Here is a 13,202-nt window from a genome sequence, read left to right on the forward strand (position 1 = left end):
AGATTCACATCAAGGGTGGTGAATCATACGGCTGGTAAACGGGACAAGAGAAGAAGTTCATTAATGACGATTGTAATTGATTGAACTCTTACCGATTCGAAGCAGAGTGTGCACTCAATCAGAGCGAATGTATGTACGAACGTGTACTGATTAAGTGCTCCGACAAGAGTCGTTTGGTGACGAGTGACGAGTGTTCGATCGATCGTCTTAGAAACGTTGTGAATGAATTTTTCTCTTGTTTTCTCTACATCCGTACAATTCATCACTCTTAGTACAAATCTCGTATGAATCGCTCCTAACGAATTAATTAGGTCATCTTAGCCCAGCTTGGCGCGAAGACGAAGAGCTTAGCTCTCTCCATTTTCTAGATTGTCTAGATTGTTAGCATCCGAAATGAATATCTCTCATCTCTCGTCGCGTTTCTCTTCTCTCTGTATGATATAGCACCCTGGTGTCTCATAAGGAATTATGGCTAAGTCGAGTCGCTTAGCTCAAGTCGGTCTCTGATGGGATTTTTGCGCGGAGGCGAGAGTCGACGAGAACTCTATTCGCGTCGATCCCATCGGTCCTCTTGCGCTTAACCCTTGCTCCAAGTAGTCTCGACTTGAAATCATCCGTTAAAAGGATATTTTATGTCGTTCGATCGCCGAATTCACATAGAGTGGTATATTAAAAAATAAAGCATTAGATTATATTATCCTCGTTTAACTCGTCAAGCATATTATAATTATGCACAGATACGATAACAAAAAAACGCTTAATATTTGTCAAATTATGTATTTGTCGTATAATAATTTTATTGATAATTTTTTAGCATCTTAAATAAAGAATAAAAAGCTTAAAATATCTTGCTTTATTTTTCGCCTTATATATGTAGATTATTCTGAGGAATCGATTTATGTAAATTTAACCGAGTGATTTTATCAAAAAAATGAATGCAACTGCATTTTTCCGATGCATCGTTTGGTATTCAAGCAAAAATGAGGTCAGAAAAAGATAGTCATTGTGATGCCATTCAACTTTTTTTCTTTCTTCAGTATCTTTTTTTATTCTTAACCTATCGGGAGAAAATCACGTCAAAATCAGTCTGGCTCGGTCAAATCTAGATCGCACTATATTTATATAAAAATTAAATTAATTAAATTATATTTCTAAAAATCCACTATCTGTTCGAAGAAAGCGCACGGTAAAGGAAAAATAATAAGAGTCTGAAAAACAAAATGTACGTGCTTTAAAGTTCATAAATAAATTTTTAAAAGTGTACATTACACATATCTCCATTTCGGAATAAGCTTGCTGAAAATCAGGTATTTTCCGTGGATTGAAAGATTTTTAACATAAGCTTACGGCTTAAGAATTAATTTACCGTAAATGAAAAAAAAAACATGGCTTAAGAATTAATTTTATTGTAAATGAAAAGTACGCTATAGTATAGTATTACAGTACACTAGTCGTTAATTTGTTAATATTCGCAAACTGTTAAATTTATGCCAAAGAGGCAAGCAATTTATCACGTGTGAGTCAATACTTGGAATGTCGGAAATAATATTTTCTAATATAGATCAATCATGTCTATGATGAAAAAAATCGTTTGTTTTTCGAAGAATTGATTATTCGTATGTATACGGATTGTTTGTTTTTTCTCGCGCGATATTGGCCGCTTTTTTTTACAAATTTTTGGAGATGAATGACTGGCTGGTAATATTTCTCTTCCTCTCCTCTCTCGCATTACACGATCGATATTATCTTTTATTTTTATTTTTATTCAAAAAGATATATATATTTTTTATACATTCATAAGCATCGCGAGAATATTGTAGTTGACAAATCCGACTAATAAAAAGTCCAATCGAAATGATGGATGAGAAGTAAGAAGATAATTAGGACAAGCAACTGCATAAAGTCCGCTATTATTAACAATCCAAGACGTTCATAAAAGTAATCCAGTTATCAGGAATTACATCTTAAAGGAGAGAGGAATATTACACTAATTTGTAAATGTTATCAGGCAAGTATTATTAAACTTGAATCCCCCGGATATATCATATATTCGTAAAGAACACCGGTTCTGATATAATACTGCAGATTCAAATGCATTAACAGAAATTTTCAGGTCATTGATAATGTCTTCAAGACTGACAGTTATTGATAATTATCCTATTAAGTATATATCTCTCTTACGAAAGATGGCAATAATTTTATGTTTCAAATTTAACATTGATATATGATACTCTTATTCATATTCAGCGTAGAATATCATTCGATATCGATGAATATTTTATAACAAAAAGTATTCACATTGAGAATAATCGAAGTCGAATACGAGCTATCGATAATGTCTCGATATCGCAAGAAGCGTTCTAAGAGCGTTTCCGGAAAACACGTACTACGCGCGATCAGATATATAATGCAAACGCAAAAGGATGAGAAGGGAAGGAGATATAAGCGCAGCGGCTGCATCGCGGACCCAGGCCGCGTAACTGCGCGAGTTAATTACAAAAGCCTCGATTTTAAAAGCATTTTAGTATCGATCCCGTTTTTAGTAGTAGTCGCGATGTTCCTACGTCGCTCTCGTCGACGAGAAGTGGGGGGATATACCTAGCCCGCAATGGCGGGAGAGACTCCAGCATCCCTCTGGCAACGGCCCCTGTCGCGAGGTCGGCTTACCGAAGTTGCACGATTCTATGTATGTATGTGTGTGTGTCTATAAATGCATAATATGTAAAATGTACTCTTTGTCATTCTCTCGAAAAATTCTGCGAAAAATTCCGCGGCCCCTCGCGACGTAAAGACGCGAGAAAATGCATCCGAAATGCATTTCGTAATCCGTTGATCCGTTGAACTGTATTTCTTATGATGTACATTTGATAATGGCAAAAACGCATAGAGCGCGATGATTGATTCTTGCAGAATTCGAGATTCTGAATTTAAATTTCTACAAGATCGATTCTTTTTGAATAGATTACAAAAAAAAATATACACAATACACAATTCATTTGTACTATGCAAATATATTTTTATTTCGTTTTATATATTTTCCGTTCAATAGTCATATATCTATTTATTTTTATTGTATCATCTAATGTATTTATTTATATATATATTTCGTTATTGTTTTATTAATCTACTACTAAAAATAAAAAAAAAAAAAACATAGACAAACAGTCAAAATGTAAATCTCTAAAGAAGAAAATTTATCTTGAAATAAACGTGGAAGAGAGAAATTTTACTACTCTTTTGTGCGGTTGCCAAATGCCAAATATTGTATTTTTTCCGTTCGAAGATTAATATCGCATCTTGCTATTCAAGTAGAAATGTTATTACTTTAATATATATATAATAATATGAAAATTCAGCTTTTTTATTAACATTTTCCTCCATTCGTTATCAAATTTTAATATCTATCGGTTAAATCTATTTGCATGATTGCGCGAGGAAATGTGTTCGAAGAAATTTCTTCTCTTTAAAATTTCCGTACGTCGATTCTGAATCTCTTAAGAGGCTGTCATTCGCTTCCAGAGCGAAATGCAACGCGAGATCAAGTGAAAGCACGTAAATCATTGTCACTGCTATTGCGATCGATTACGTGCGCGAGATACTGAAAAGAGGTTCCTATACCCTGAAGCGTGCATCAGGGGACAAGGAGAATGTGTGCGAATGGGAGGAGAAAAGCATCTGTAGTAGCTGTTATGTACTCTTTTCCGTTAGCTTCCCCATTAGCGAATCGGTTAAACGGTGCAACAATCGGGGGCGCCATAATGCGCGCCACGGCACATCGTTTTGCGCGTAAAACAGAAGTGAGAGAGAGAGAGGGATAGAGAAAATGCGTGCGTAATTTAGTGTAAGCGGATTAATGTTTATCTGTTCATTAGCTGATCGTTATTAATTATTCGTGTAATGTACAAGTCGTCGTTTAAGACGATGACGACGGTCGATCTTTTAATATTTAACCAACTATCTCTTTCGGGAAAAAGTGACAGATTGGCTTTATAAAAAAAAGGCAATACAATATGTAAAACAAACTTAGATGTACAAGAAATCTATTTTATAACATATTTAAATATTTAATGTATATATTTATAATAATATAACGTCGCACATATATATTTTATATATTTTCTTTAAAAGTATTTATACTTGAGAGGCTTAAATATTTTAATGATTTCTTATAATTAATATAGTAGATGTCAATTCTATTTATCTAAAAAAAAATAAATAAAAAATAGAAAGAGAGATTCGCTGGTACAGATGTATGTTACAAGTTCTAGCGATTATCGGCGTCTCTTATAAATGAATACATTCGCCGCTCAAATACGATAAAACAATACGCTTACAGTGATCAATAATATTTTACATTCCACGCGGATATCACCAATAGCGACGCTTCCCAGTTCCCCGCTCCGCAACCGTCCGTCTATTCCTCATAGTCGTACAGTTGGCCGACGTTAGCCTCTCGTCGCGTCCAAACGCGAGTACCCTACAAGCCGTACCCACTTTTCCTCCCCCTCCTCTCTCTCTTTCTCTCCCTCAACCGTTTCTCCGATACCGCGAACAAACTACATCGAATAGCGATATCCAGAGATGTGTGTATACATGTATACATGTAGATATATATATATATACTATATATATAAAAAAAAGAACGGAGAGAAGAACCGCGAGTACCACACGCCAAGCGAACGACCGGGGTTCGCAGGGAGGTGGCGCGGCGTCGGCGACGGGGCAGGGAGGCGGCAGCAGTGAAGGAGAGCCGTCGGTATATCGCTGGTGTGCTCATGCATAATTCAATCAGAGTTAGACTAGAAACGTCAATACAGCTCGCAGATTATTTCTTTTCCCGGGCTGCTGCGCTCTCTCGCTCCGCGACTGTCCTCTCTTTTTCCCGCGCGCGCTCTCTCTGCCGCTCTCACCCCCTTTTCCCCTCCTCCCTCCTAACCACCCATCCACCCCGTCATCCACCCTAGTTCGAGCGTGGCGGACGACGACGCGAGGGGGAGGCACAGCGCGGGGGGCGAAGGGGCAGCGGGAGGGGAAACGAGAGATTTCTCCTTCTGGCGTCTATCTCTCTACTACTCCCCTGCCATATTTCTCCGGGCCACCCTCCCTCCCCCCCCGCCGTGTCCCCCGGTTCACCCGTCTCAATCCCCTTTCGCCTCGCCGCACGCGCTCTTCCATCCCCACCGTTCTTCTTTTATATTTTAATCAACTAATTCTGCGCAATGCGTACATTTATTGCGCCCTTTCGGACGGCGGCATCCGTCCACCCCCGTACCCCGTTCTTCTCGTTCCCCTCGTCCCGCTCTCTCTCTCTCTCTCTCTCTCTCTCTCTCTCTCTCTCTCTCTCTCTCTCTCACTCCCCTCCCCCGTGCCCGTATTTCTACCCTCTTTCTCCCTGTTGCCCCCCGAGCCCCTCTCGCTGTCCCTCTCGCCCGCGTGGCGGACCAGCCCGCGTTTTAATTGCAAATCTCACCTCGTTCGCTGATTCGATGGGATTTTTTCGCCACCGGCCAATGAGGACGATCATCGACGATACCGTCGGCTCTCGACCGGTGTCAATTTTTCGCCGTGTTTCTTCGCCGCACCGCCATCTCTTCCCCGACGGGCGATTTCGGTTGTCCTCGTCTAATTATGCGTGCGCGCGGCACCGCGCCGAAAAGAGGCGTAGCTCTCTCTACTACTACCGTTGTCCTTTTCCCCGCGATTTATATTAATTTTTTTTTTTCCTCCTTTTGCCCTCTCTCCGCATACATTTTCCGCGGGGCTTCAATTTTACGCTCGTTAATAACGATACAAAATAATAGCCTGAAACGCGACACCCATTGTAATATTCTCGCGTTATTGAATCGCTCCGCAAAACAGAATTCGATCTATCTTTTTATTCGCCAATATATTTACCCGACATATTAATTAGACATTATAATGACTTTGTCCTTTTTAATCGCGAGCAAAATTTTACATTTTCATTCCACCAAATAATGTGTGAGCGAGCGACGTTCATACGTGTGTGTCGCTGCTTCGCACAAATACACCGAAAACGCAAAACTTCACAAAGGCATTCGCGTGTTTGCCTTATAACGGAGGCAAATGACGCGCAATGCGACAATCGCTTGACAATCGCGTTAATTTTACATTTAGTTCATGGGGAGCGCGCATATATATATATATATATATATATAATATAATCGGGTATTGAAAAACATCAGCGACCGCTCGTAGAAGACTTTATTCTCTCCTGCAAGAGAAATAAATATGCGCGCTTTCTCTTTTTTTTTCTATCTCTCCGAAACCTAATGGTTTTTCTTCAGATGCTTCGATACCTGCTCTTAATCTAGATGTTCGTAAACCAGTTCACTTTCTCTGCCCCTCACCCACTCTCTCTCTTTCTCTCTCGTTTTGTTCTTTCTCTCGTATGCTTCTATCGGCGAGATCACGTATATGTGTGTAAGTGTAAGACACGTGCTTGTCATGATGATGTGTATGTGTGTGCGTCGTGTGTAACCGCGCGAATAAACGCGCGATACGATTAAAAAACCAGGAAGGCACACCGAACAGAAGAGAAAAATGACGGCAAGGTAGGGCGAGAGGGAAAGAAACGAGGATTTGAGTGGCGCGTGCAAGAGAAAGTGCAACAAAATCGGAGAGTCGCGTGTGCGCGATACTGATAAAACGCTCATATCGGAAAATACATTTTGCAAAGACTATTATCGAGTGGATCGACAATTTTCCCGAACCCGAACTTCCAATTTTAGTGTATGTAAACTACACGTGTATTTTGTATTTTGATAAGCATTTGATGCTAAGAGCGAAAAAGTATTACTTTTATTAATTGCTAATCGTTTCTCATTGTTATGTATCGATACGATATTATACATATATATACATATAATATTTTATAAAATTATATAACATATACATAATATTCTATATATAATATTATACGTATATATAATATATATGTATAGAATGTGTGTATTAGCTACTTTTAAAATCGTCGAATTTAGAATTCGTCAAAGAAAGAAGATTATTTTTCCATTTATTATAAAAGTCGGTATCATTACTGAAAATTGTTAAATTATTTTTATCGTATGTGACGTCAATCGTCACGCTCGATCGTCGTGACACGATTAATATTAGATATTAGTTTTGAAAATTTATAGCGTCGCAAGCTCGCCGGAATGCCGGCGGGATTTCAACTTGGCTCTCTCGCGCGCGCGCTCCCGTCTTTTTTATTTAAATATCTCTCGCCCCCTGTTGCTTTTCGCGTTCAACAGTGGCGAGCTTCTTTTTCAAGGTTCCCCCGTGTTCGCCTTTTTTTTCACGGTCTCCCTCTCCGTTCCTGCGTCCTTTCGCGCTGCAACCACCCTCTCTCGCTTCCTCTTGCTCTCGCGAACGCGTTTTAACAACCCCTTGCCGTTCTGCCCCCTTTTCTATGACGGCAGGTACTCTACTCTCCTACCCTCGAGCGACGACTACCTTTGCCTTCGGGCAAAGAGGGAAATGAAAGCGAAACTGTTCGACAGTGCTCAGCACCGACTTTCCGCTCTTGCTGTCTCTCTTCTCCTTTGGCTTTTTTCGTTCATCTCTCTCTCTCTCTCTCTTTTCCTTTCTACATCTCCCTCCCTCGCCATCTCTCCCTCTATCTCTCTATATTCGCTATATTCTTTTCTCCGTCTCCCCTTTTCCCTCTTTCTTTCTCTCTTTCTCTCTCGCATCCTTCCGTTACACTCGTCAGCCCCATTTCGCTCTCTAGCTTACACGCTCGTGCCTCCTTTCCTTCCTACCGCCCCGCGGCTGCCATCCTCCTTCCACCCTTCTAATTTTTCCACCCCTTTCACTAAAATTAAAATCAATAGTAGCACCACGTGCCCGGGGACTATGCCGGAAACATCGCTACCCTCATCAGCTGCTGCCTACCGCAGACTCCAAAAAGCGGTATATTCCGCCTGGCTTTTATATCGATATCTCATCATTCTCAAAAATTTATTTCTTTCGGACTGAGTAACGCGTATTTCAAACACGTTGCATAATTTAGAGAAAAACGATAGAGAAACGCGATTGACAATCATAGATATGAATATAATATAAATTTTATTGTGTACAAAATACGTTATCAGATAAATGGTTTGTAAATAAAGTAAATTTATCCGAACGCGTTTCACACGAGATTTTTCTGAAAAAGTGCAATTTACCATAAAACTCTAGGTTCTTGTAAATTTTTACAGAAGGTGCACGCGCGAGAAGTATAATTTTTTTTGTATAGATAACATATAGATACAACTGACAGTTCTGTGGTATATCTTTATTAATAATTAGGTTGAATAAACACACGACAAAGAGATGCGCTATCTTGATTTTCGTACAAGGCGGAAATAAATGCATATAGGGTTTATTTGCGGGGATGCGCCATGTCAGACGTGTCAGCTGAGTAACAGGTACAGTTCGATCCACTGTTAAAGCATACAGGTGGTCGACTATGCTTCCATCATTCCTTCGATGTAAAAATTTCTACCATGCACGTGCCAGCTATACCGCACGCGCACATACATATCCGATGTTTGCATATGGAATTTTTTACACGTGCGCGAATAACAGAATAAAAATCTGACGCCCGCTGAATAAAAAGTTGTATTCAATAACGCTCGCGGTTGGCGTTAAGTGGTATTAACTCTTTGCTTTTCTAGCAAACCTCGTAATATCGAAATATTTTTTTTTATCATTTTATAATTTTCATCGCGTTTTTTTTTTTATCGCGATAACGATACAATTGGCTTTCCATCTTATAACGCGAGAGGACTAATTCTCGCATAATAATCGCGTAAATACGAAACGTTTGTTGACCTAAAGTATTTTTTGTAACTCTATTCTGTGCGACTAGAAATAATTAATGCTATCTCAATGAAATCGAGAGACAACGTAATTATAAGACTCTTAATTTAACCTCATATATAATTCTTGGGATTGAAAAATTTTTTGCAATTAAATCTTTGCGAGGCATTATCCCCTTTTTAATTATGCATAATAATATACGCTGACATTATTCGTTAAAATCTCGATATGACACGAGAGACGTTACAATCGTCCAAAACGTATGTTATATGTATAATTGTACGAATTGTGAAGTGTAGAACGTTGTCTTCATCCACCTACCTACCTACTCAATTTTCAGGCTCGCTTATACACCAAAACCACTCCTACGCTGAAAGACATCTCGCAGGAAGAAAAGGGAGGGAAGGGAAGGGAAGGGAAGAGGGAGGCAACGTTCGCCCGCGCGTATACCGTTACAAGTGCTGTCATAATTTAATGTAACCAGCGCGCGGTCACGACGAGATACTTCTCGCGTAACGGAATCATTTCTCCGGTCTCCTACCCCTCTATAGTATCTCAACCTCCCTGTATCCTACCTGTCCTTCTATTCCCTTATGACCTCTCGGCATCGGTCCCGGCTTCTCTTTTTCTCCCTCTGTCTCTCTGTCTCTCTCTCTCTCTCTCCTCTCTCGCGTATTCGCGGGAAGCGAACGTACCGCCCTCACCGGTGCCCACAATGCGATGGTGGTATTGATTTAAAAATACATTCGTGTTTTCATAATGCCGTATCTGTACCGACGTTCAAACTCTCCCGTCCCCCCGCCCGCCCCCCGTTCTTCCTCCTCCCTCTGACCCCTCGCATCCAATTCTCTGCAACCCCTGGCATGCCGCGCGTACAGCCCCGAGCGTGGATCGCAACGACGCTCCCGTCAGCGCGGAGACCAATCAGAGACTCTGCCCCTCGATTTCCAGTCATTCCGCTCGACTATTCTCTCATGTTCTATTCGCTCCGATGTCTATTCGTTCATCTATCCGTCCATCTAGCCATTTATTCATCCCCCCATTCCCCGCATCCTCCATTCACTTATCTTCGCTATACCTTCTATTCTTGTTCTATTCCTTCTTTCTTTCTCTTTCTGTTTTTCTCTATATCGGTGTAATTAAATCGTTGTCAAGCGATTCGGCAGACGGTCAAATAGGATTGTAGAAAGTAATTAGTCCGGCGTGTTAAGAATGCGTGAATTACTCCGTCCTAGAGAAAGGACCTTTTTCGATAAATTTATTTTATAATGATTTATAAATGAAAGCACGATAGTAGAGATAATAAGACGCGCAAATGTAAACGTAATGATTTTCCAACGATAAGATTAACGGTACAATAAATTTGTATTGCAAAGGCATAAACAGTTACGAAGATTTATTTAACAATCTTACAGAAAATCATGTCAAAAAAAGAAATAATTATTTTATTATTGAAAATTATTGTAGAGGAAAAACTTTCTGGTGCGCAACGTCAAAATTACGAATGATAATAATTAATGGTTCCGTCGAGAGAGAGAGAGAGAGAAGCGTGGTGTGATAAAAATGATTCTAGCAAAAATTTAACAAGTTATTTTCTTTTACTTAGCGTTTGATTGGAAAACATGTAAAGTTTTCCGTTCGATTATATTCTCAGTTTTTGCAATCGTCAGACACATTAAATAACAAAATATCATTGATTTTACGAAGCTATAAAAAAAGACGGATTATATACGAGAGCACGCTTGTTATCGATTACTAAATGAAAAATACACAATGCAGCCTTGGTGGCAGTTATATCAAATGAAATGCGCCTCCCACTCGCGCGCGTTTCACTCAACAATAGACTCTCCATGTCTACTGTAATAAACAATACTTTATCAAACAATCATTAATCTGCACGTGGGTGACCTGGGCGACAAAAGTAACGAAAGATGGATAAATATGAAATTTGCAAGTTTGACTTGCACTTGCCTCAAATTTGCCATTAAAATTCCTAATGTAATATAATAATAATAGACGATATATATGTGTACAAATGTGCGAAATGTATATACATATGTATCGTGCGTAAATCCTACAACATGAAAATGTGATGACAGCATTTCTGATGAAATATTTCAGTTGCTTGCTTTAACGACGCTTTAGATACATAGGAAATTATTCATTAATTACTTGTTAATTTAGTAGATGCTTAATTAAATGATTATATTACACTAGCACGTGTCTGATTTATACAAGTTAATGAATTTATTCATTATTCCACACATAATTATGAGTAAAAAGGATTTGTAATTGGTTTCTTGATCGAGCTAGGAAGATAAAGTAGTTATCCTGTTACCAGTTTATGTAACTTGCTCTATGATATCTAAGAAAGATTCTAATCGCTTTTGCTACTGGAAGTATTTTAGATTTTTTTATGGCAAATAAGAGTAACGATACTACGTTGGACGTGAAGTAAAATATGTACACGATCAGCACTTCTGCCTTTTAATAATTTTGCATAATAATTTCATATAAATAAAATATACTGTTTAATATGCCGTAACACACAAATAATAAAATTGCATATACCATTTTTTAATATCTTTCACTTACTTGATATAATAACGCCAAGCTGAGAAGAAGTGTGTAAGGCTCCTGACTTATGATTATAGCTGGCTCTACATATCCCAATATGATTTCCAATTAAAGTTTCACCAAATTCTGTTAAATAAACAAACAATAAGAATTAAAAATGGTACAAAAAAGAATATTGAATCTTATATTATTAATAAAAAAACTTGTTTCGTTGTCATGTAAAAAATTTGATGGCATACAATATTATTATAATAGAGATCACAAGCTTTTCATATATTTAAATATATGTTTTTACAAAAATAGGGAGAAAACAAATAAAATTTAATAAAATTTGCTAATTATTATTAATCATATTAATAATACTATTAATAGTTACACAACGCAAACGAAAGAGAACTCAATTATACATTAATCGTAACGATAAACGCTATTTTCTTCGTGCCCAATAGTTTATTTTGCAAAATAAGTTGACATATACAATGAGATAGTTTAGCGGCTGGTAGAAATAAATGTATGTAAGAAATTTTCGCATGTATGTTGTCTCTGTATAACATGTAATGATCGCACTAGCATTACTTTCGATTTATCAGTTATATATTGGAAAAAAAAGATATGCTTAATACAAAAAATTCCGATTGGTATTTTTAACCAGTACAGCTTACACCTTATAAAATATTAAGACAGTCTCTGACGTTGAAGCTTGCACACACGCTCTCTCATCAGCTTACTCTATATCTTTATTAGTTTCTCTTTTACGCGTTATGTTAAGGTCTTTGTTTAATCCTCCCATGCGCAATACCATGATTTTCGCAAACGCGCGCGCGCAATTCTTTTCAAATTCATCGTGAAATTAATAAAAAGAAACAGTCGGTATAACAATTTTTCTATAGCTATAAAAATAACGCGGAAAATTATGAATATTTTTTCATCGTGAATAGAATTGTAAAATTTCCAGAGTTTAAGGACATTAACGTCCAAGTAATAATCAGCGCATGAAAGAATTAATCTTTAATTGTTCAAGAATACGACGTAGAAGGACGGACACGTGTCCACAGATTTGTATTAATTAATTGCATAAGAAAGTTTCTACGGTTACATTCACTTCAATATCTTATTTACTCTCGAAATGCTCGTAGATTTCTATAATCGAGCGTCGTCCCGTACTTTCACGTGAACAAACCGTACTTCATATTGTTTCAATTGTTCTGCTCTGCAGAAAGAATTATGCATACATCCCGTATGAGAAATTGATTAATCACATAATTTTTATTAATCATCGATCGCCAACAAAAGTTTCATACATTAAATCTTAATATTAATATTAATCATATATTAATCTTAATATTAATCATTTTTTTAACATGGAAAAAGAAATAAGTTATATATTTTAAGACAAAATATAATTTTAAAAAAAGCACGCGCGGAGACATATGCTTGACAATTAATTAAATTATAATTTTTGCGCGCGCATTCAGATATAATAAATATACAAGATATATACGATATACCTGTATAATAAATATAATATATAAATATATATATATGTATATATGGAACAATATATAGAATATAAAATATATAATTTTAAATATATATGGAAGCCATAACTTATACACTATATTCAGATGAGTATGCGTTTTTTTGTTTAAAATTTGTACAAACAAACAATCATGTATGAACGCCATTCCGATCGCGTGAAAGCGCATGTTCTACATGCTATTTTTTTAAAAAGAACATGGCGAATTCTTAACGTACGTTTAACGGGTGCGATAAGATAATAATATTCTGCTATTGTGGAG

General features: G+C 37.6%; 1 protein-coding gene across 2 annotated transcripts in view; it reads left to right on the forward strand.

Annotated features, from left to right (window-relative positions):
- LOC145940008 (uncharacterized) overlaps nt 1-13,202 on the forward strand; it is a 127,674-nt gene that overhangs the window by 109,320 nt on the left and 5,152 nt on the right. The window lies entirely within an intron of this gene.

The sequence above is a fragment of the Prenolepis imparis genome, unplaced genomic scaffold (assembly GCF_030444845.1).
Source record: "Prenolepis imparis isolate NDT839.2.m4 unplaced genomic scaffold, iyPreImpa1.0 SCAF_8, whole genome shotgun sequence".
Taxonomy (NCBI): domain Eukaryota; kingdom Metazoa; phylum Arthropoda; class Insecta; order Hymenoptera; family Formicidae; genus Prenolepis; species Prenolepis imparis.